Below are 24,197 nucleotides of genomic sequence, written 5' to 3' on the forward strand. Positions count from 1 at the left end.
CTTGATTGGTAAGGCTTTTTCGGGACAAAGGGTACCTATTTTACTCCCATTAATCGAACTATATTGATTGGTGGTTATATGTTATGTTGTCCCTGTCTATTGTCCATCGGAGTGTTATAGATAAGAAAGGGAAGAATAGTGCTGTTCACAGGTATATGTAGTACATCTGCTAGATAAAGTAGTTTAGAGGCAAGAGGGTATAGGCACATGTAGAGAAGACTGGGCATTATTGGCATTAAATTAGGTAAGGGAATGAAGGGTAAGAGATCCTCAAAAATTTGGTGACCCGGGTCCTGCACCAGGGGACATGTATCAATGCAAAAAAAAGTTTTAAAAATGGTAGTTTTTTCGTGATTTTAACCAATTCAGCCCTGGAAGAATTTACCCCCTTCCTGACCAGTGCGTTTTTTGCGATTCGGCACTGTGTCTCTTTAACTGACAATTGCGCGGTCGTGCGACGTGGCTCCCAAACAAAATTGATGACCTTTTTTTCCCCACAAATAAAGCTTTCTTTTGGTGATATTTGATCACCTCTGTGGTTTTTATTTTTTGCGCTATAAACAAAAAAATAGCAACAATTTTGAAAAAAGGGCATTATTTTTTACTTTTTGCTATAATAAAGATCCCCAAAAAATATTTAAAAAAACATTTTTTTTCCTCAGTTTAGGCCGATACGTATTCTTCTACATATTTTTGGTAAAAAAAATTTGCAATAAGCGTTTATTGATTCGTATGCGTGAAAGTTATAGCATTTACAAAATAGGGGGATAGTTTTATGGCATTTTTATTAATAATTTTTTTTTTTACTAGTAATTGCAGCGATCAGCGATTTTTATTGTGATTGCGACATTATGGTGGACACATCGGACATTTTTGACACATTTTTGGGGCCATTGTCATTTATACAGCAATCAGTACTATAAAAATGCACTGATTCCTGTGTAAATGACACTGGCAGTGAAGGGGTTAACCACTAGGGGGCGGGGAGGGGTTAAGTCAGTACTAGGGAGTGTTTTCTAACTGTAGGGGGGATGAGCTAGCTGTGACAGGTCAATGATCTTTGCTCGCAATGACACGGAGCAGAGATCAGTGACACTGTCACTAGGCAGAACGGGGAGTTGTTTACATCAGCATCTCCCCATTCGTCCTCTCCGTGAGGCGATCACAGGTATCCCTGCGGCGGACCCCCCAGTCCATTACCAGGCCCTTTGGGTCTTGTATAGATATTAAGGGGAACCCCGTCCTCAAATTAAAAAAAAGGAAAGACGTGGGGCCCCCAGGCCCTATATACTCTGAACAGCAGTATACAGGAGGTGCAAACAAGACAGGGACTGTAGGCTTGTTGAATCTGTTTGTAATTTTGAACTGGTACATTTTTAACGTGTTTAGCTGCAGCCAAAAAATCTATTTTAAGCTTTTTGGAAAACATAGGGAAGGGTTATCACCCCTGTGACATTTGTTTTGCTGTATGTGCTCCTCTTCAGAAGATTTCACCTCACTTTCTGTCCCAATGACAAATGTTTTTAGAAAATGTGGGGTTTTTAGTGAAACAAGGATTGGTGATAAAGCATCAGTGGAAAGGAGAAATGTTTTTCACATATTAACTCTTACAGGAGATAATTTCCCTTACTAGGGTTAGATTTCATCTCACTTCCTGTTGTCTCCTTCCGTTTGCAAGTAGGAGTCGTTTGTAAGTTGGATGTTTGAAAGTAGGGGCCTGCCCTATATACTCTGCAGAAATTGTGGCCTTAGGGCCCTCACAGGGCCCTGCTGTGATGTATTAGATTAAGAATTGTAATTACATGCCCCTGTTGAACAGGGGCAGAAAAATTGGGCCTTTGGTGATGGTGGTGGTGCTGGTGCCACAACACTGTAAGTCCTCACAGTTACTCTTGGTGGGTGCTGGAACGGGCCCTGCTGTGAAATATTAGATCAAGAATTGTAATTACATGCACCTGTTGAACAGGGGCAGAAAAATTGGGCCTTAGGCACTGGTGCTGGTGCCACAACACTGCAACCCCTCACAGATACTCTAGTTGGAGCGCAGGAACGAGCCCTGCTGCAAAGAATTGCATCAAAAATTGTAATTACACGCCCCTGTTAAACAGGGGCTGAAAAATCGGTCCTTAGGCACTGGTGCCACAACACTGCAACCCCTCACAGATACTCTAGTTGGAGCGCAGGAATGAGCCCTGCTGCAAAGAATTGCATCAAAAATTGTAATTACACGTCTCTGTTAAACAGGGGCTGAAAAATTGGGCCTTAGCCACTGGTGGCGGAGCCCAGAAACAAAAATATTCTTACAAGCTGTTAGCATGATCATTGAGGAGGAAGAGGATAGTCACTCAGCATAACAGGATAGTCACTCAGCATCAGCATAGGCAGTCTTGAAGGGATCTGAATTTTCAAAAAAATGTATTCGGTTACATCAGCATCAGGTGCTTGGTATCTGGTGGTGTTCCAAGACCGATCCATTTTTATGAAGGTCAGTCGATCGACCAAGTCGGTTACAAAGCCTCCAGCAGCACTGAATGTGCGTTCTGAAAGAACGCTGGATGCAGGACAGGCCGGTAGCTCAATTGCATACTGTGCAAGCTCTGGCCAGTGATCCATCCTCAAGACCCAGTAACCCAGAGGATTTTCGGTGGGAAAGGTGTCCAAGTCAGATCTTGCCCCTAGGTATTCCTGCACCAAGCTGGCGATGGTTGCTAGAACCGATCATACCTTGGGGCTGCGGACTAAAAAATTGTCTGAACGCATCGGTCAGACGGCCACCTTCTCCACCGCTCCTTCTTTGACTGACCGAAGCCTCAGCAACAAGTTGTCCAGGAGCAGGAGTTTGTAACCTCCCAGTCTCTGGGAACGTGTTGCACAGACCTTTCTGCAAGGCCTCCCGAAGATGTTTCATCCTCTGCTCCCTCTGTGATGGCAAGATAAGGTCCACAACTCTTGTAATGTGGATCAAGGAGGGTTGCCAGCCAGTAACGATCCCCCTCCTTGATACCACGTTATGAGGGTCCTTCCGCAGGCTTTGCAGAATTAGGGAGGCCATGCAGCGTAGGTTTGCTGAGGCATTCGGTCCGGAGTCCTCTGAGTCACTAAGGACTAGGGATGAGCTTCGTGTTCGAGTCGAACCCATGTTCGACTCGAACATCGGCTGTTCGATCGTTCGCCGAATTGCGAACGTTATGGGCCGTTCGCGCTAAATTCGTGTGGCGCGTCACGGCCCATAATTCACTGCGGCATCGCAGTGCATTGCTGGCTGATGATTGGCCAAGCATGCACTATGACCCGCATGCTTGGCCAATCACAGCGCTGTCAGTAGAGAGAGCTGTAATTGGCCAAAGCCAGGGTGGCTTTGGCCAATTATGGCTCAGGGGATTTAGTACACACCCCACACTATATAAGGCCGCCTGCACGGCGGCCCTGTGTAGTGTGTGTTCCGGTGTGCTGAGAGATAGAGAGAGAGAGAGACAGTGTCATTTGATTTGAGTTAGATAGATTAGGCAGAACAGTCAGTCAGTTAGCTGCACTTACAGTGTATTGTGTATATATATGCATCCCAGGTGTTGCATATATATATATACACTGTATTCAGTTTAGCTAGATCTGTTCCTGTTATCTTCTATCTAGACTATTTACATTTAATGCAGTGCGTCCTGCTCACAGTGTTCAGCTAGATCCGTTCCTGTTAAATTCCTACTGACCGGCAGGCTTGTCTGGTTACAGTATATAAAGCTACCTGAAGAAAATTACAGGTGTTCTATTTGATCCTATTAGTACCACGGTCAGGCAGCTAGACTATTTACATTTAGTACAGTGCGTCCTGCTCACAGTGTTCAGCTAGATCCGTTCCTGTTATCTTCCTACTGACAGGCAGGCTTGTCTGGTTACAGTATATAAAGCTACCTGAAGAAAATTACAGGTGTTCTATTTGATCCTATTAGTACCACGGTCAGGCAGCTAGACTATTTACATTTAGTACAGTGCGTCCTGCTCACAGTGTACAGCTAGATCCGTTCCTGTTATCTTCCTACTGACAGGCAGGCTTGTCTGGTTACAGTATATAAAGCTACCTGAAGAAAATTACAGGTGTTCTATTTGATCCTATTAGTACCACGGTCAGGCAGCTAGACTATTTACATTTAGTACAGTGCGTCCTGCTCACAGTGTACAGCTAGATCCGTTCCTGTTATCTTCCTACTGACAGGCAGGCTTGTCTGGTTACAGTATATAAAGCTACCTGAAGAAAATTACAGGTGTTCTATTTGATCCTATTAGTACCACGGTCAGGCAGCTAGACTATTTACATTTAGTACAGTGCGTCCTGCTCACAGTGTACAGCTAGATCCGTTCCTGTTATCTTCCTAATGACAGGCAGGCTTGTCTGGTTACAGTATATAAAGCTACCTGAAGAAAATTACAGGTGTTCTATTTGATCCTATTAGTACCACGGTCAGGCAGCTAGACTATTTACATTTAGTACAGTGCGTCCTGCTCACAGTGTTCAGCTAGATCCGTTCCTCTTATCTTCCTACTGACAGGCAGGCTTGTCTGGTTACAGTATATAAAGCTACTTGAAGAAAATTACAGGTGTTCTATCCCAGCTTAGTGCAGCTACAGGCCATTAGTATGTCTGGAAGGCCAAGAAGGAGAGGCAGACAGTCACAAGCCAATAAGAGAGGGCAAGCAGGCTCTGTGTCTAGTGCTGGTCGTGGAGACGGTGCATCCTCATCAGCACGTGGCCATGGGACACGCTTGGCCTTTTTTTCGGCAGCTGGCCATGTTGAGCCGCAACATGCGGAAGACTTGGTCGAGTGGATGACCAAGCCGTCCTCATCCTCCTCATCCTCTCTCACCCATGCCCAGGGTGCTTTGTCTGGCAAAGCAGCGGCCTCTTCCCTCAGCTCAATGTCATCAGTGACTCCTTCCCTAGCTCCACCATGTCCTCATGAGGATTCCCTCGAACTGTTTGACCACAGTGTTGGGTACATGCTCCAGGAGGATGCCCAGCGTTTGGAAGGCTCTGATGACGATACTGAGCTCGATGAAGGCAGTAACATGAGCGCGGACAGAGGGGGTGCCCAAGAAGGACAGCAATCTGGCAGTCATGCTCCCCCTGCTGCAGCATACTGCCAGGTTTGCTCCAGTGATGAGGAGGGAGGGGATGATGAGGTCACTGACTCAACGTGGGTGCCTGATAGGAGAGAGGAGGAGGAGGAGGAGGAGGAGGAGGAGGAGGAGGAGGAGGAGGAGGCGGCAGCACATCACCAACGAGGCAGGATGCCCTCCAGGGGCCAGCCTAAGGGCAGCACATTGACTGCATCACACCCCAAAGCTCCACATGTGCAGGGCGCTGCAGTCTCTGCGCGTTATTCAAAAAGTTCTTTGGTGTGGGCCTTTTTTGAGACGAGTGCATCAGATCGCACCGCTGCTATTTGCAACATATGTCTCAAGCGTATCTCGCGTGGCCAAAATATCTCCCGCTTGGGTACCACATGCTTGACCAGACATATGTTGACCTGCCATGCAGTTCGTTGGCAAGCGTATCTAAAAGACCCACACCAAAGAACAAAGAGGATCTCTCCTTGCTCCTCATCAGCTGAGATTTCCAACCCCACTAGACCTTCAGTCCTCTCTGAGACCTGCAGTGAGAGGAATGAAGGTGTAGAATTAGGTGTGTCACAGCCAAGTACTTGTGGGCAATCTGCTTTTGGTACACCGACGTCAGATTGTACCAGGCAAATTTCCCTGCCCCAGCTGCTGCACCGCCGAAAGAAGTTTGCTCCCAGCCATCCACATGCCCAGCGGTTGAATGCTAGCTTGGCAAAATTGCTAGCACTTCAACTGCTGCCTTTTCAGTTGGTAGACTCTGCCCCCTTCCGTGAGTTTGTGGAATGTGCGGTTCCTCAGTGGCAGGTACCCAAACGCCACTTTTTCTCACGGAAGGCGATTCCGGCTCTCTACCGGCATGTGGAAGGCAATGTCCATGCCTCGCTGGACAGGGCGGTCAGCGGTAAGGTGCATATTACCGCTGACTCATGGTCCAGCAGGCATGGACAGGGACGTTACCTAAGTTTCACGGCGCATTGGGTGACTCTGCTGGCAGCTGGGAAGGATGCAGGACAAGGTGCAGTAGTGTTGGAGGTTGTTCCGCCACCACGCCTCCAAAATGCTGATTGTGACACACCTCTCTCCTCCACCCCCTCCTCTTCTTCTTCCTCCATGGCCTCTTCCTCGGAACCAGCGGTGCTCCGTAGGCGTTCAAGGGGCTACGCAAGTACGCAGGCCAAAAGATGCCATGCGGTGCTTGAGCTGGTGTGCTTGGGGGACAGGAGCCACACTGGGGCAGAGGTTCTGTCAGCTCTGCAGGGGCAGGTTCAGAGGTGGTTGACGCCACGCCAACTTAAGGCAGGAATGGTGGTTTGCGACAATGGCACCAACCTCCTCTCTGCCCTCCGACAGGGACAAATGACCCATGTGCCCTGTTTGGCTCACGTCCTTAACTTGGTGGTGCAGCGGTTCTTGGGCAGGTACCCGGGCTTACAGGATGTCCTGAGGCAGGCCAGGAAAGTCTGTGTGCATTTCCGCCGGTCATATAATGCCAGTGCTCGGCTGACGGACCTCCAAAAGGAGTTTAACCTGCCCAAGAACCGCCTAATCTGTGACATGCCCACCAGGTGGAACTCAACGTTGGCCATGCTGCAGCGGCTGCACACGCAGCAGAGGGCCATAAATGAGTACCTGTGCGACTATGGCACCAGGACAGGGTCAGGGGAGCTTGGTTTTTTTTCCCCACGCCAGTGGGCCATGATCAGGGATGCATGCACTGTCCTGTCACCATTCGAGGAGGCCACGAGGATGGTGAGCAGTGACAGTGCATGCATCAGTGACACTGTCCCCCTTGTCCACCTGTTGGAGCACACGCTGCGTGGAATAATGGACAGGGCACTTGAGGCAGAACAGAGGCAGGAAGAGGAGGACTTCCTTAGCTCTCAAGGCCCCCTTTATCCAGACAGTGTTCCTGCGTGCCCGCCGATCACACAGGAAGAGGACGAGGAGGAAGAGGAGGAGGAGGAAGATTGTGTCAGTATGGAGGTGGAGCCTGGCACTCAGCATCAGCAGCAGTCTTTAAGGGATCAGTCCCAAGAAACACATGGACTTGTACGTGGCTGGGAGGAGGTGGCTGCGGACCATGTCGTTCTTAGTGACCCAGAGGACTCCGGACCGAATGCCTCAGCAAACCTACGCTGCATGGCCTCCCTGATCCTGCAAAGCCTGCGTAAGGATCCTCGTATTCGTGGTATCAAGGAGAAGGACCAATACTGGCTGGCAACCCTCCTTGATCCACGTTACAAGGGTAAGGTTGCGGACCTTATCTTGCCATCGCAGAGGGAGCAGAGGATGAAACATCTTCGGGAGGCCTTGCAGAAAGGTCTGTGCAACGCGTTCCCAGAGACTGGGAGGTTACAAACTCCTGTTTCTGGACAACGTGTTGCTGAGGCTTCGGTCAGTCAAAGAAGGAGCGGTGGAGAAGGTGGCCGTCTGACCGATGCGTTCAGACAATTTTTTGGTCCGCAGCCCCAAGGTATGATCGGTTCCAGCAACCATCGCCAGCGTCTGTTTTACATGGTGCAGGAATACCTAGGGGCAAGATCAGACTTGGACACCTTTCCCACCGAAAATCCTCTGGGTTACTGGGTCTTGAGGATGGATCACTGGCCAGAGCTTGCACAGTATGCAATTGAGCTACTGGCCTGTCCTGCATCCAGCGTTCTTTCGGAACGCACATTCAGTGCTGCTGGAGGCGTGGTAACCGATCACAGGGTGCGTCTGTCCACCGACTCGGTCGATCGGCTGACCTTCATAAAAATGAATGAGTCTTGGATCACCACCAGCTACCAAGCACCTGATGCTGATGTAACCGAATAATTTTTTTTGAAATCTCAGATCCCTTCAAAGACTGCCTATGCTGATGCTGAGTGACTATCCCTGAGTAATTATCCTCTTCCTCCTCAATCATCACGCTGATAGCTTGTTGCAGTGTTGTGGCACCAGCACCAGTGCCTAAGGCCCAATTTTTCTGCCCCTGTCTAACAGGGGCGTGTAATTACAATTTTTGATGCAATACTTTGCAGCAGGGCTCGTTCCTGCGTTCCAACTAGAGTGTCTGTGAGGGGTTGCAGTGTTGTGGCACCAGCACCAGTGCCTAAGGCCCAATTTTTCTGCCCCTGTCTAACAGGGGCGTGTAATTACAATTTTTGAAGCAATAATTTGCAGCAGGGCTCGTTCCTGCGTTCCAACTAGAGTGTCTGTGAGGGGTTGCAGTGTTGTGGCACCAGCACCAGTGCCTAAGGCCCAATTTTTCTGCCCCTGTCTAACAGGGGCGTGTAATTACAATTTTTGAAGCAATAATTTGCAGCAGGGCTCGTTCCTGCGTTCCAACTAGAGTGTCTGTGAGGGGTTGCAGTGTTGTGGCACCAGCACCAGTGCCTAAGGCCTAATTTTTCAGCTCCTGTTCAACAGGGGCATGTAATTACAATTCTTGATCTAATATTTCACAGCAGGGCCCTGTGAGGGCTTACAGTGTTGTGGCCACAGCAACACCTAAGGCCCAAATTTCTGCTGAGTATATAGGGCAGGACCCTACTTTCAAACATCTAACTTACAAACGACTCCTACTTGCAAACGGAAGGAGACAACAGGAAGTGAGATGAAATCTACCCCTAGGAAGGGAAATTCTCTCCTGTAAGAGTTAATATGGGAAAACAAGTTCTCCTTTCCACTGATGCTTTCCAATCCTTGTTCCACAAAAAAACCCAAATTTTCAAAAAACATTTTTCATTGGGACAAAAAAGTGAGGTGAAATCTTCTGAAGAGGAGGAAAGACAGCAAAACAAATGTCACAGGGGTGATAACCCTTCCCTATGTTTTCCAAAAAGCTTAGAAAAGATTTTTTGGCTGGAGCTAAACACGTTAAAAATGTTCAAAATTACAAACAGATTCTACTTAACAACAAACCTACAGTCCCTGTCTTGTTTGCACCGCCTGTATACTGCTGTTCAGAGTATATAGGGCCTGGTGGCCCCACACCTTTCCTTATTTTAATTTGGGTGCGGGGTTCCCCTTAATATCCATACAAGACCCAAAGGGACTGGTAATGGACTGGGGGGTACCCATGCCGTTTGTCTCACTGATTTTCATCCATATTGCCATGACCCGACATGACATTAAACCCGCAAGCAGTTTTAAATGAGATTTTTTCCTTTAAAAATGACATTTGGTGCAGGGACTGTTCTAAACATGGGAAACACGCGTCACTTTACAGGCATACTATAGACACCCCCCAGGTACGATATTTAAAGGAATATTTCACTTTTTTTTTTTTACTTTAAGCATCATTAAAATCACTGCTCCCGAAAAAACGGCCGTTTTTAAAAGTTTTTTTTGCATTGATACATGTCCCCTGGGGTAGGACCCGGGTCCCCAAACCCTTTTTAGGACAATACCATGCAAATTAGCCTTTAAAATGAGCACTTTTGATTTCGAACGTTCGAGTCCCATAGACGTCAATGGGGTTCTAACGTTCGTGCGAACTTTCGGTCCGTTCGCGGGTTCTGGTGCGAACCGAACCGGGGGGTGTTCGGCTCATCCCTACTAAGGACGACATGATCCACAGCCACCTCCTCCCAGCCACGTACAAGTCCATGGGTTTCTTGGGACTGTAAATGATCCCTGAAAGACTACTGGTGATGCTGAATGCTAAGCTCCACCTCCATGCTGACACAATCCTCCTCCTCCTCCTCTTCCTGTGTGATCGACGGGCACGCAGGAATACTGTCTGGAAAAAGGGGGCCTTGAGAGCTAAGGAAGTCCTCCTCTTCCTGCCTCTGTTCTGCCTCAAGTGTCCTGTCCATTATTACATGCAGCGTGTGCTCCAACAGGTGGACAAGGGGAACAGTGTCACTGATGCATGCACTGTCACTGCTCACCATCCTCGTGGCCTCCTCAAATGGTGACAGAACAGTTCATGCATCCCTGATCATGGCCCACTGGTGTGGGAAAAAAAAAAACAAGCTCCCCTGACCCTGTCCTGGTGCCATAGTCGCACAGGTACTCATTGATGGCCCTCTGCTGCAGCGGCTGCTTGTGCAGCCGCTGCAGCATGGCCAACGTTGAATTCCACCTGGTGGGCATGTCACAGATTAGGTGGTTCTTGGGCAGGTTAAATTCATTTTGGAAGTCTGCCAGCCGAGCACTGGCATTATATGACCAGCGGAAATGCACACAGACTTTCCTGGCCTGCCTCAGGACATCCTGTAAGCCCGGGTACCTGCTCAAGAACCGATGCACCACCAAGTTAAGGACATGAGCCAAACAGGGCACATGGGTCATTTGTCCCTGTGGGAGGGCGGAGAGGAGGTTGGTGTGATTGTTGCAAACCACCATTCCTGGCTTAATTTGGCGTGGTATCAACCACCTCTGAACCTGCCCCGGCAGAGCTGACAGAATCTCTGCCCCAGTGTGACTCCTGTCCCCCAAGCACACCAGCTCAAGCACCGCATGGCATCTTTTGGCCTGCGTACTTGCGTAGCCCCTTGAACGTCTACGGAGCACTGCTAGTTCTGAGGAAAAAGCACAGAAAGAGGCCATGGAGGAAGAAGAAGAGGAGGGGGTGGAGGAGAGAGGTGTGTCAGAATCACCAGTAGTGGCATTTTGGAGGTGTGGTGGCGGAACAACCTCCAACACTACTACACCTTGTCCTGCATCCTTCCCAGCTGCCAGCAGAGTCACCCAATGCGCCATGAAACTTAGGTAACGTCCCTGTCCATGCCTGCTGGACCATGAGTCAGCAGTAATATGCAACTTACCACTGACCGACCTGTCCAGCAAGGCCAAGACATTGCCTTCCACATGCCGGTAGAGAGCTGGAATCACCTTCTGTGAGAAAAAGTGGCGTTTGGGAACCTGCCACTGAGGAACCGCACATTCCACAAACTCATGGAAGGGGGCAGAGTCTACCAACTGAAATGCAGAGCTCTGCAGTGTGATGCAGTCAATGTGCTGCCCTTAGGCTGGCCCCTGGAGGGCATCCTGCCTTGTTGGTGATGTGCCTCCTCCTCCTCCTCCCCTCTCCTATCAGGCACCCATGTGGAGTCAGTGACCTCATCACCCCCTCCCTCCTCATCACTGGAGCAAACCTGGCAGTATGCTGCAGCAGGGGGAACATGACTGCCAGATTGCTGTCCTTCTTGGGCACCCCCTCTGTCTGCGCTCACGTTACTACTTTCCTCTAGCTGAGTACCATCATCGGAGCCTTCAAAACGCTGGGCATCCTCCTGGAGCATGTACCCAACACTGTGGTCAAACAGTTCGGGGGACCCCTCAGGAGGACATGGTGGGGCTAGGGAAGGAGTGACTGATGCCATTGAGCCGAGGGAAGAGGCCGCTTTGGCAGCTGCTTTGCCAGACAACGTGTCCTGAGCCTGGGTGAGAAAGGATGAGGAGGATGAGGTCGGCTTGGTCATCCACTCTACCAAGTCTTCCGCATGTTTCGGCTGAACACGGCCAGCTGCCAAAAAAAAGGCCAAGCGTGTCCCATGGCCACTTGCTGATGAGGATGCACCATGTCCACGACCAGCACTGTTGCCTATAGACACAGAGCCTGCTTGCCCTCTTTTATTGGCTTGTGACTGTCTGCCTCTCCTTCTTGGCCTTCCAGACATACTATTGGCCTGCAGTGAGATGTAGCTGCACAAAACTGGGATGTATATATATATATATATATACCGATTATACTGCAGCTAGCAGAATCAACTGCTTGCCTGTAGTATTATTAGTATGAGAACACCTGCACTTGTCTTCAGGTAGCTATACTGTAGGTGCAACTGTGCAGGGTACACAGTACAGTAACTGGAAATACATCAAGAGCCTACACAAGCACCTGGCTTCAGGTAGCTATACTGTAGGTGCAACTGTGCAGGGTACACAGTACAGTAACTGGAAATACGTCAAGAGCCTGCCTGTGCTATTAATAGGGTCAGAAGAAGCACACAAGCACCTGGCTTCAGGTAGCTATACTGAAGTTGCAACTGCGCAGGGTACACAGTACAGTAACTGGAAATACGTCAAGAGCCTACACAAGCACCTGGCTTCAGGTAACTATACTGTAGTTGCAACTTTGCAGGGTACACAGTACAGTAACTGGAAATACTGTAAAAACACCTGCCTGCCTGTCAGTATATTAAGAAGAGAAGAACAGGATCTAGCTAAACTGAATATAGTGTATATATATATATATATATATATATATATATATATATATATATATATATATATATATATATATATATATACACACACACACACACAACACCTGGGATGCATATATATACACAATACACTGTAAGTGCAGCTAACTGACTCGACCTGCCTACTCTATCTAACTTAAATCAAATGACACTGTCTCTCTGTATATCTATCTCTCAACACCGGAACACACTACACAGGGCCGCCGTGCAGGCAGCCTTATATAGTATGGGGCATGTACTAAACCTCCCTGAGACATAATTGGCCAAAGCCACCTTGGCTTTGGCCAATTACAACTCTCTGTACAGACAGCACTGTGATTGGCCAAGCATGCGGGTCATAGTGCGATGCCACAGTGAATTATGGGCCATGAAGCACCACTCGAATTTGGCGTGAAAGGCCCATAATGTTTGCAATTCGGGGAACGACCGAACACACGAAGTTTGAGTCGAACATGCGTTTGACTACTCGAGAGCCTTCGATCCAATTGGTTCCTTCTAGCCAGGTCAGACTCCCAGCCTGAGAACTCTTAGTTTTCGAGGGTGAACCTTGACACCCGTTCTCATAATTGTTGTTGACAAGTTTAGGGGTGTTTGCCCCAGTTTCCCCTACAGCAACAGACCGATGCTCCAAACCTCCCTTATCAACCACATTACCCGTCACCCATTCCGCCTTTTTCACCTAGACCTTCCAGTCTGAGCAAACAATGGGGTGACCTGTAGTTTTGATTCTGCAAGTTTATGTTAAAGTTTTTTCATAGAGCTGTTCAGGGCCGGGGCAGCCGCCTTGCGCCTCCTCCTACCACTTGTATATGCTGTTCCCGATTCTGAGTGGTGGGAAAATAGCCCTGATTAGGGGCTATAAAAAATATTTGTTTTGAATGAAAGAAGGGAGCCTCTCCCCTACTTTCATTCCAGGCCAGTTATTGGCTCCAATGTTCCAATGCTACTAAAATCATACTTTCTCTTCTCTGAACTCTTCTCTTTTTCAGCCAGCCTGCTGATGGTACCTTGGTGCGAAGTGACCATGGCGGCCCCAACAGCCCCATTAAAAAACAGCTGTTCCTTAACTCCCCTCCGGGACAAGGTAGGTGACCATAGAATGAATGGCTATCACTTCTGTCTGCTCCATGGCTACTGACAATAGAGCAACTCCTCCCCTATGAATAATCTCTCATAACGCACAGGGGTTAAATTCACCCTTGAAAAGATGGAAAGCCTTTCAGGCATACTGTTCCCACCACATTGACGTAGTCCTCCTACAGGAAACCCAATTCCCGGCATGGTACACCCCCTCGTTCCTCCATGCACATTCCCCCCCAGTTTTTCCTGGCAAATGCCGAGGACAAAACAAAGGAAGTGGCGATCTTAATATCCAAACATTGCAAATTTACCCAGCAGTTGGAACACAGAGACTCGGAGGTAAGATTCCTCCTGGTAAAAGGAACTCTAGATGATCATCAATATTCTTTCATATCATACTATGCCCCTTAATAGAGGACAGACGAAATTCTTTCAGCAGATGTTTCAAACCCTAGGACCTCTAACGAAGGGCATCACAATCCTTGGAGGTGACTCCAATACGGATTTTGACTCAGGCCTTGACAAAACTAAACCCCTCAACACAACTTGCTAGGCCCAGTAAAGCTAGTGTTCAGATAGCGAAATTGATCTTCCAATTCAGCTTAGCAGACATATGGAGGGAATTAAACCCTACCAATCGGGACTTTACGCATTTCTCAAACCCACACCAGTCATACTCGAAAATTGACCATATCCTGCTCTCCATACGTCGCATCCCGTTAGCCATCAAATCCACCATTATGGATGCGGCCTGGTCAGACCATTCAATGGTTCTATTAGCAATGCGTAGAGACGCACCTAGACAACAAACTTCCCACTGGATGCTAAACCAGTCCATCCTGAGCTATCCCATTAGAGTCACAGAAATACAACGGGCTTTGCAGGAATACTTCCGCCTTAGTGATGAGGAGGATATTTCGGTAGAGACACTCTGGGCGGCCCACAAGGTGACAATTCGGGGCAAGCTCATGCAGATAGCTTCTCAACAGAAAAGCTAAAGGTTGGGAGATATAGAGAGGCTTGAGAAAGAATTCACTAGTTTAAGCAAACAACACAAAAGAGACCCCACGAGTGTTCCCATAGCCACTCTGGGCAGGGCTCGAGTAGCTCTAAACTTAGCTCTGACGGTAAAAGCCGATAAAAACATTAGATGGAAGGGGGCCAAGTTCTACCAGCGCAGGGACAAAATAGGGCCCATGCTTGCCTCAAAACCCTCCCCAAGACATAAATTGTACTCACTACAGAAAATTAGACAAGCAGATGGCACCCTCACCCTGAATCCACAGTGCATAATGCAGGCTTTCAAGGACTATTACACTGATCTATACAGAGCAGATACAAACACGAATTTGACACAAATAGAGCCATTCCTGGGTGATTTACACCTCCCATCTTTAGGTGAAAACCACAGAGAAGAACTAGAAGCACCCATCACATCTGAGGAGGTTGCGGAGGTTATCAAAAATCTGAAAGGGGGAACAGCGCCGGGGCCAGATGGCTTCTCAACGCCTTACTATAAAGCATTTGCTGATATCCTAACCCCATACCTTACTAGATTCTTCAACTCAAAGCTGAATGGAACCCCATTAGGAAACCAACTAAATTCGGCATACATCTCTGTAATACCCCAGCCCGAAAAAGATAGTGGGATAGTAGGAGACTACAGATCCATTTCATTAATCAATAATGATTTAATAATCCTAACCAAAGTCTTAGCAAACCATCTAGCGGCATTTATAAGTCAATATATTCATAAGGACCAGGTAGGATTCATACCAGGACGGCAGGGCCCTGAGCAGGTGCTAAAAGCTGTAGACCTAATCTCAATATTGCAGTTGGGTTGGGAGGGGGGGACGAGGCAAAAGGGTATGCTCTTATCGTTGGACCTTCAGAAGGCCTTCAATTAGGTTTCCTGGACATATCTATTTGTGGTTTTGCGATGCTAGGGTTTCGGTCCGAACTTTATAGGGATCCTGGTAGCTTTGTACTCTCTGCCAGAAGCCACAGTTAGGCTACAGGGGTTCCACTCAAACCCAATTAAGATAGCCAAGGGCACACACTAGGGTTGTCTGCTGTCTCCCCTGATATTTTCCATGATGACTGAATCATTGGCGATAGCTATTCGCACACACCCAGATATCGGGGGAGTACAGTGTGGCTGATCAACCCACAAATGCGCCCTGTTCACGGACGATTTGCTGCTCTTCATAACCTCTCCAACCACCTTTCTCCTCAACTTGTGTCACCTACTAAATAAATTTACTGCTATATCAGGTCTAAAAGTGAATATGGCCAAATCTCAAGCGTTAAATGTATCACTACCACACTTGTTTGTCTCCCAACTACAGGATACCTTCAAATTTGAATTGAGTCACACCTCCATCAAATACTTGGGGCTAAACCTCACACCTGAGGTCGAACACCTATACTAAGCAAATTACCCCCCAATCTACAAAAAGCTAGAATCCGATCTCAGGAACTGGGCTTCACATAAAATGGCATGGATGGGCATAATTAACTCGGTCAAGATGACCCTCCTACCTAGGTTGCTATATTTATTTTGCTCCCTCCCTATCCCGATCTAAAGTGACCACCTTAAAACCTTTCAGGGAAAGATCACCAAATTCATTTGGATCAAGAAAGACCCCCACTTCTCACAACACAACTTATTCAACCTTTCCACATAGGGAGGGTTAGGCCTGCCAAACCTCATATGGTACTACCAGGCTGCACGATTAGCACAACTATCCACCATCTACTTCAAAGTTGAAAAACTGGATTGGGTGGCTATAAAGAGACAGGAAGTACCTAAATTTACCCTAGACTTCCTGCTATGGTGCCCATCCAAAAGCAGACCACCTATCCTATCCCTGACCCTTTCACACTCACTCTCCTTGTGGGACTCGCTGAGAAAGCTTCCCTCCCTGGTCTCTGATACTCAACCACTAGCCCATATATTTAATAATCCTCTATTTACACTGGGCATGAAAATCAAAGCCTTCAAATGGTGGCTAGACAAGGGGGTGTACCGCATCAGACATTTCTATTCCACCACAGGCCCATAACCCTTTAGACACTTCGAAAAAGAGCTAGAGCTCCCCATCACTGAAAAATTAAGGTTCCACCAAAACTCCCATTTCATTAATTCCATATGTAAAAACAAACCAAACCCCCTTATGTTCACAGATTATGAATGCTGGTGCGGTCAGGCCATGGAGCAGAGGGGAGGGATTTCTATAATCTATTCCTCACTTGTAAGGAATGCCAACAAATTACCTTATATGCCAGCTTGGGAAAAAGACCCCCAGATCACATGGGAATTGGAGGAATGGCACAAGTCCTTTGCCCGATCAATTAAAGGCATTTTCAATGCCTCACTCATGGAAGCCAATATTAAAATTTCTACAAGATGGTATCTGGTCCTGACCAGATTAGCATTTATGTTCCCATCCTCCTCACCTTTATGCTTCAGAGGATGCCAGAGTTTATGTACTATTCTACACATCTGGTGGGAATGCCCAAAACTCAGAGAGTTTTGGAACAATATCTTCCACCTCATTCACAAGGTCACATTCACAAGGTTTGGGCGGAACAGTGGTGTAGTGGTTAGCACTCTCGCCTATCAGTAAAAAGGGTCGCTGGTTTAAATCCCAACCACGACACTACCTGCCTGGAATTTGCATGTTCTCCCTGTGCCTGCGTGGGTTTCCTCCGGTTGCTCCGGTTTCCTCCCACACTCCAAAGACATGCTGGTAGGTTAATTGGCTTCTGTCCAAAATTGGCCCTAGTATATGAATGGGGACCTTGGATTGAGGGTAGGGACTGATGTGAGTGTGCGATGTACAGGGTTAGGGACAAGGGTCAGGGTTGTAGACACACACTCACTCAGGTTGAACTGGATGGAATGGTGTCTTTATTCAACCTTACTAACTATGTAACTATGTAACTATGTCACGGGCTGTGCAATTCCCCAAACACCATCAATAACCTTGCTTAATGGATTCATCCCGAGTATCCCTAAACTCACTCGCAAATTGATCTTGTTCATCCTGACAGAAGAAAAAATTGCTATAGCCAAAGCCTGGAAACAAACCAAGGTCTCTCTATTGTCCACAAAAAGAAAGTTTTCTTTGATAATGGCCCATGAAAAAATGGTAAGCACCATATTGGACACAACCAGTCGAAGTGATATGGGAACCTTGGGCCCATCTCATGGACATTTCCCTGATACCTGGCAACAATGGTTGCTGAACATTGGGGCTGACATCTCACAGGCTGGTAACTCTTTCTCTTCTCTTTCCTCTCTCTAATCTCTTCTTTACCCACTGTGTGTACTCTCAATTGTAGGACACTGGCTACTAACCTCATGATAGAGCCCTTATGACCTACAAAGGGTCAACAATTACCCGGGTCCAAATTTATTATGGAGGTCGAGGTGCATTACGGGACTGGTCTCCCTGTGGACTTGAGACACCTAGGACTTTTCGTTAGGAGAACTTTATAGGACTGAAATAGATATGAGTGGGAGGTGCTTCCGCTCTACATTGGACACAGCGTGATCCCTCTAGGGGTGTCCGGAGCGAGGCGAGGCAACAAAGGCCTCCCAACTTGGACTGCATACTATGCTCCTGTGAGTTACCAATAGAAAGCGAAGTAGGCTCTTACCTAAGCCTGCTACTCCTAGCTGTTTCACCTGTGTGTCAATATGAAGATCAAGGTTTGACAATGTGACTTCAACGTGGATATCTCTGTTATGTTGATTTTCTGAAAAACGAATAAAATTTAAATGATAAAAACATGTACCCCCTTAGAAAGCCTGAAGGCGGTGCTTGGTTTTCTGGGTCCTGTACGTGGCTAGACTGCCACAAAGTCCCACACATGTGGTATCCCTCTACTCAGGAGAAGCAGCAGAATGTAATTTTGGGTGTAATTTCACATATACTATGGCATGTTTGAGCAATATATCATTTAGTGACAACTTTGTGAAAAAAAAAAAATTATTGTCATATTCCCAAAACTTGTGGCAAAATATAAAATATTCCATGGACTCAACATGCCTCTCAGCAAATAGCTTGGGGTGTCTACTTTCCAAACTGGGGTCATTTGGGGGGGTTCTGTGCTATCTGGGCATTTCATGCCCTTCAAAACCGTGTAAGGTAGTGAGGAGTGAAATCAAAAATTTACGCCCTTAGAAAGCCTGAAGGCAGTGCTTGGTTTTCAGGGTCCTGTATGCGGCTAGACTGCAAAAAAGTCCCACACATTTGTTATCCCTGTACTCAGGTGAAGCAGCAAAATGTATTTTGGGGTGCAATTTCACATATGCCCATGGCATGTTTGAGCAATACAAACAAAAAACTAAAATATTCAATGTGCTCAACAAGCCTCTCAGCAAATTCCTTGGGGTGTCTACTTTCCAAAATGGTGTCATTTTGGGGGAGTGGGGGTTTGTAATCCCCTGACATTTTATCACCTCAAGAAATGAGATTGACAGTCATAAACTAAAAGCTGCGTAAATTCCAAAAAATGTACCCTAGTTTGTAGATGCTATAACTTTTGCGCAAACCAATAAATATACGCTAAATATATATATTGTTTTTTTTTTTTTTTTACCTGAGACATGTGGCTGAATGCTTTTTGGCCTAAATGTATGACTAAAATTGAGTTTATTGAATTTTTTTTAACCCCTTCCCGCCGACTGTACGCACATCTGCGTACTCGGCTTTCGGGGGTTATACCGAGATGATGCCCGCAGCTGCAGGCATCATCCCAGTACCGTTGTTTAGAGCGGGCGATCGGCTATCCGAGTATAACAAACGATGCAGCTAAAAGCCGCTCGGCTGTTATACCGGAGGAGCGGGAGGGGACGCCCCCCCTCCCGCCGCCTCCCGCCGCTCTTACCTGGCCTCCCGTGCAATCGGGAAGCCTGGTGTCCAATCGGCCACCTTCGGCGGCTGGGGGCAGGCTGAAACGAAGCTGTGGGTGGCTTCGTTCGAGCCTTCTGAATGTAAACGCGGAAGCGACGTCATGACGTCACTTCCCGTTTACTTGGCTGCCAATGGCGCCGAATTTAAAAAAATACACAGTATTCAGAATCGCCGTTTTCGGCGATCTGAATACTGTGAAGTGCAAAGGAGGGATCGGGGGTCTTTTAGACCCCGATCCCTCCATAAAGAGTACCTGTCACCACCTATTACTGTCACAAGGGATGTTTACATTCCTTGTGACAGCAATAAAATTTAAAAAAAAAATGTTTTTTTTTATGCAATTTACAAGTATAAAAAAAAAAAATAAATAAAAAAAAAAAAATTTTTTAAAGCGACCCCGTCCCCGCGAGCTCGCGCAGCGAAGAAAACTCATACGGAAATCGCACCCGCATATGTAAACGGTGTTCAAATCACACATGTGAGGTATCACCGCGATCGTCAGAGCGAGAGCAATAATTCTAGCCCTAGACCTCCTCTGTACCTCTAACCTGGTAACCGTAAAAAAAATTTAAAGCATCGCCTATGGAAATTCATAGGTACCGTAGTTTGTCGCCATTCCACGAGTGCGTGCAATTATAAAGGGTGACATGTTTGGTATCTATTTACTCGGCGTAACATCATCTTTCACATTATACAAAAATATTGGGGTAACATTACTGTTTGGATTTTTTAAAATTCATGAAAGTGTCCCTTTTCCAAAAATTTGCGTTTAAAACACCGCTACACAAATACCGCGTGATATAAAATATTGCAACAATCTCCATTTTATTCTCTAGATTCTCTGCTAAAAAAATATATATAATGTTTGGGAACTCTAAGTAATTTTCTAGCAAAAAATACGGATTTTAACTTGTAAACACCACATTTCAAAAATAGGCTTAGTCATGAAAGGGTTTTAAACAAAAGGTAGAAAATATCATTTTTTTCAAAATTTTCAGGCTTTTTTCATTTATATCGCAAAAAATAAAACCACAGAGGTATTTAAATACCACCAAAAGAAGGCTCTATTTGTGGGAAAAACAGGACGCAAATTTAGTTTGGGTACAGCATTGCATGACAACGCAGTTACCAGTTAAAGCAGTGCAGCACCAAATTGTAAAAAGTGATCTGGTCAAGAAGGGGGTAAAACCTTCCGGGGCTGAAGTGGTTAAATACAAGCTGACACACTCTGTTTGCAGCAGACTGAGAGGTTGAGCTCACAGTGCCTCTCACTTCTTGTCAGAGGCACTGAGCTCAATAAACAGCTTGGTGTCTTGGACCAATGGTAAAGTACCATTGGTCCCAGCTATCCAATAAAAATGCTGCAGTGAAGGCATGCCTCTCACTGCAGTGTCTTAGAAGGGGCATGTATCTAAAAGACAAAATAAATAATGATATTTGAAGCGCTTCACAATGTGCATGAAAATGAATATATAAGAATAAATATAAATAGTCAAATAAATCCAGCGGTGAGTAAAAATTCCTATAAAATCCAGCAATCAAAATAGTGTAAAATTATAAAAAAATATAAAAAATTAGTGACACCAAATGTGTAAAAAATTCACATAAAAAATCCACATAAAAATAAATATATAGGGATGTATTCAGAAGGTTCAATTATACAGGTGTAGAATCCTGATTGGTATAGAGCTTTTGATCACTAGCAAAGCTGTTTAAAAACACTTGCTTAATTAAGGTGCTCATTGATAGTACCAATGTGTTTTTTGCTTCTATTCACAACCAATGTGAGAATCATAAACAGGCAGATAAGAGAAAAAAACAATCATTGTGCAATAGTTAGGATACCAAGGTACACAGGCAAACTTCAATCCACTCACGTGTGCCTTATAATGATAAGGCATATGCAGGTTTTACTATAGCAGTCAGCCGCCTTAGACAGGAGCAGATTCAGTGCAGTACACTGTGTGAAACTGCTGATCTGCACAGAGCTTCCTTGGCTCCTCCCACGCGTTACATCACAGTCACGTGACTTTTTCAAGGATAATACAAGCTCTGACGGACTCAGCTTTATAGCACAACAGCAGAGTGGTTGCCATGGCTACAGCATGAGTTTGTCATCATTCTGCTTCCTGCATAAACTTCAATCCTGTTAAAACCTACTTTTATTAGACATGTAATTCATATGAATATCGTTGGTTTATCAAAACCACGATTCAATGTGTAAAAAACGCAGTGTGTAAAAAGTAAAAAATATATATATTGATATCTCTAATCACGTTTAATTCTTCAACTCCCTCCAGTGGTCACAATTGGTATAACATCTCACAGAGGGAGTGTATGGCAAAGCATTGTCTCTAATGGTTTTGATAATTGACCAGTGCCCCATGATATCACAAAAATGGGGTATCCACATGCTCTGCTCATAAAATGTATGGAAAACGGAGTAAACAAGATGACATGATATATAAATATACATATATAAAATTAAAATAAGATATGATATAAGAAATAGGGAAATAATATTAAAATATAAAATTAAAATCTAAAAGTTCCATGATAGAATATTGCAAAAATGGATGATGACCATTATTTATATGCTAGAACTGAACCAAATATTGCCACAAAAACTGGTATTGGACAAATAATGAGAATATTGGACCAAAAAATAAATAAAAATAAAAAATATAAAATAAAAAATATTAAAATAAAATATATACCATAAAAATATATATATATATATAAATCTGAAACACCTCTAAAAATCAGAAATAAAACAATTCAGGTCGAATTCAATGTTCAAACCATGGGGTTCTAATGTACCCATCTGGAATATCCATTTGGATTCATTCTTGCTGAGTTCCCTCACTTTATGGGAACCCCTCCAATGAGCCTTATACTTTTAAATAGCCCAGAATTGGAGACCCCTAGGGTCTCTATTATGATACCTATCAAAATGTTTTGAAACACTGTGTTTTGGATAGCCTTTTCTAATGTTCTGGATATGCTCTCTTATTCTCTTCCACATTGGTCGCTTCGTTCTGCCAATGTATTGGAGGGAGCAGGAGCACTGTAAAGCATATACCACCCCCTCAGTCCTGCAAGATATAAAATCCTTTATTTCAAATTCTTGTCCAGTATTTGTTGAAGAAAATTTCTGACATCTGTATCCATTTTGATTAGTATTTATGCAGGCATAACACCTTTTACAGGGATAGAATCCTTTACCCTGAAAAAAGGTTAAATCAGTTATTCTCTTGGGTGGGTTGAGTACATTTTTAGCTATGATGTCCCTTAGAGTTGGAGCTCATCTATAAATGAATCTCGGTTTTTCTGGGAGTATATTTGCCAAAGTATTATCAGTTTTTAAAATAGACCAATGTCTTTTTATAATCCTCTCCATCCTCCTGTGTTGTATACTGAAGTCCATTATCAGAGGTATGTCATCTGTTTTGTCATTTACCTTGATTTTATCTTGGATCAGCGCTTCTCTTGAGGTTTGATTGACTTCTGTTATTTTTTCTTCTATAAAACATTTATTGTACCCTTTTTCTTCAAAACTCTTACCTATCCACTGAGCTTGTTTAAGATAGTCATTATTTTCTGAACAATTTCTCCGTAAGCGAATAAACTGGCCCTTCGAAATGTTGATTAACCATGGCTCATAGTGGCAACTCGTTACTGGTATATAGCTGTTCCTTTCCACCGGTTTGAAGAAAGTTTTTGTGCTGATGATATTGGCTGTTAGTTCTATTTCAAGATCAAGGAACTGGATTTTAGTCTCACTAATTTGATTTTCAAGTTTAATATTTTTTTGGTTCATATTCAAACGTTGGAAAAAGGATCTTAAACTCAGTTCATCACCCTTCCAAATAAAAATACAATCGTCTATGAATCTTTTATATAGAACCAGTTCCTTTGGAGTATTTAAAAAGATGGCATCCTCCTCCCATTTTGCCATGAATATGTTGGCTACACTTGGGGCATATTTAGCTCCCATCCCAATACCCGTTAGTTGTCGAAAATAATTATCATTATACCAGAAGTAGTTATGTTGAATACCAAAGGCCAGGCTTCTAAGAAGAAATCTTTTCTGTTTAGAAATGAGATGGCTGAATGAATCCATAGCCCATTTAGATGCTTCTATTGCATCGCTATGTTCAATTATTGTGTACAGTGAAGCAACATCCGCAGTTGCTAACAGATATCTTCCATTAGGGTCCAGGGTCAGAGATTTTAATATTTGTAATAAATGTTTGGTATCACGTAGATAAGCTTTAGTGTTAGGTACTAGGGGTTGCAAGAATTTGTCCACATATTCCCCTAGTCTTGCATTGATCGATTGAATCCCATTAATGATGGGTCTTCCTGGTGGTGCCTCAGCATTCTTATGGATCTTCGGGATGGTGTAAATGATTGGAACTCTACATGTATCCGGTACTAAATATCTAGATTCTTTTTTGGATAGAATATTTTTGTTGATTCCTTTTTGAATCAAAGAGGACAGATCTCGTTTGTATTCTCTAGTAGGATTGCTACTGAGTTTCAGATATGTGTTATTATCGTTAAGTTGTCCCATCAGTTCCTGGTGGTAGTATTCCTTTGTTAGTACTACAATGGTGCCCCCTTTGTCGGCCGGTCTAATTATAATATCTTTATTTGCTTCCAATTGTTTTATACCTTGTTGTATATGCTGGGATTCCGAGATTCTACTAAACTTGAGTTGTTCCAGGTCTTTGATCACCATTTTTTTAAACACCTCAATATGTTCATTATTTGTAGAGGGTGGATTGAATAGTGACTTATTTCTTAAATCACTATGCTGTACTCCTCTGCCAAGTTCCACTCCTTTGTTCAATGTAGATGGTGGTCTGGATAATAAGTA

This window comes from Aquarana catesbeiana, linkage group LG01, assembly GCF_042186555.1.
Source record: "Aquarana catesbeiana isolate 2022-GZ linkage group LG01, ASM4218655v1, whole genome shotgun sequence".
Classification (NCBI taxonomy): domain Eukaryota; kingdom Metazoa; phylum Chordata; class Amphibia; order Anura; family Ranidae; genus Aquarana; species Aquarana catesbeiana.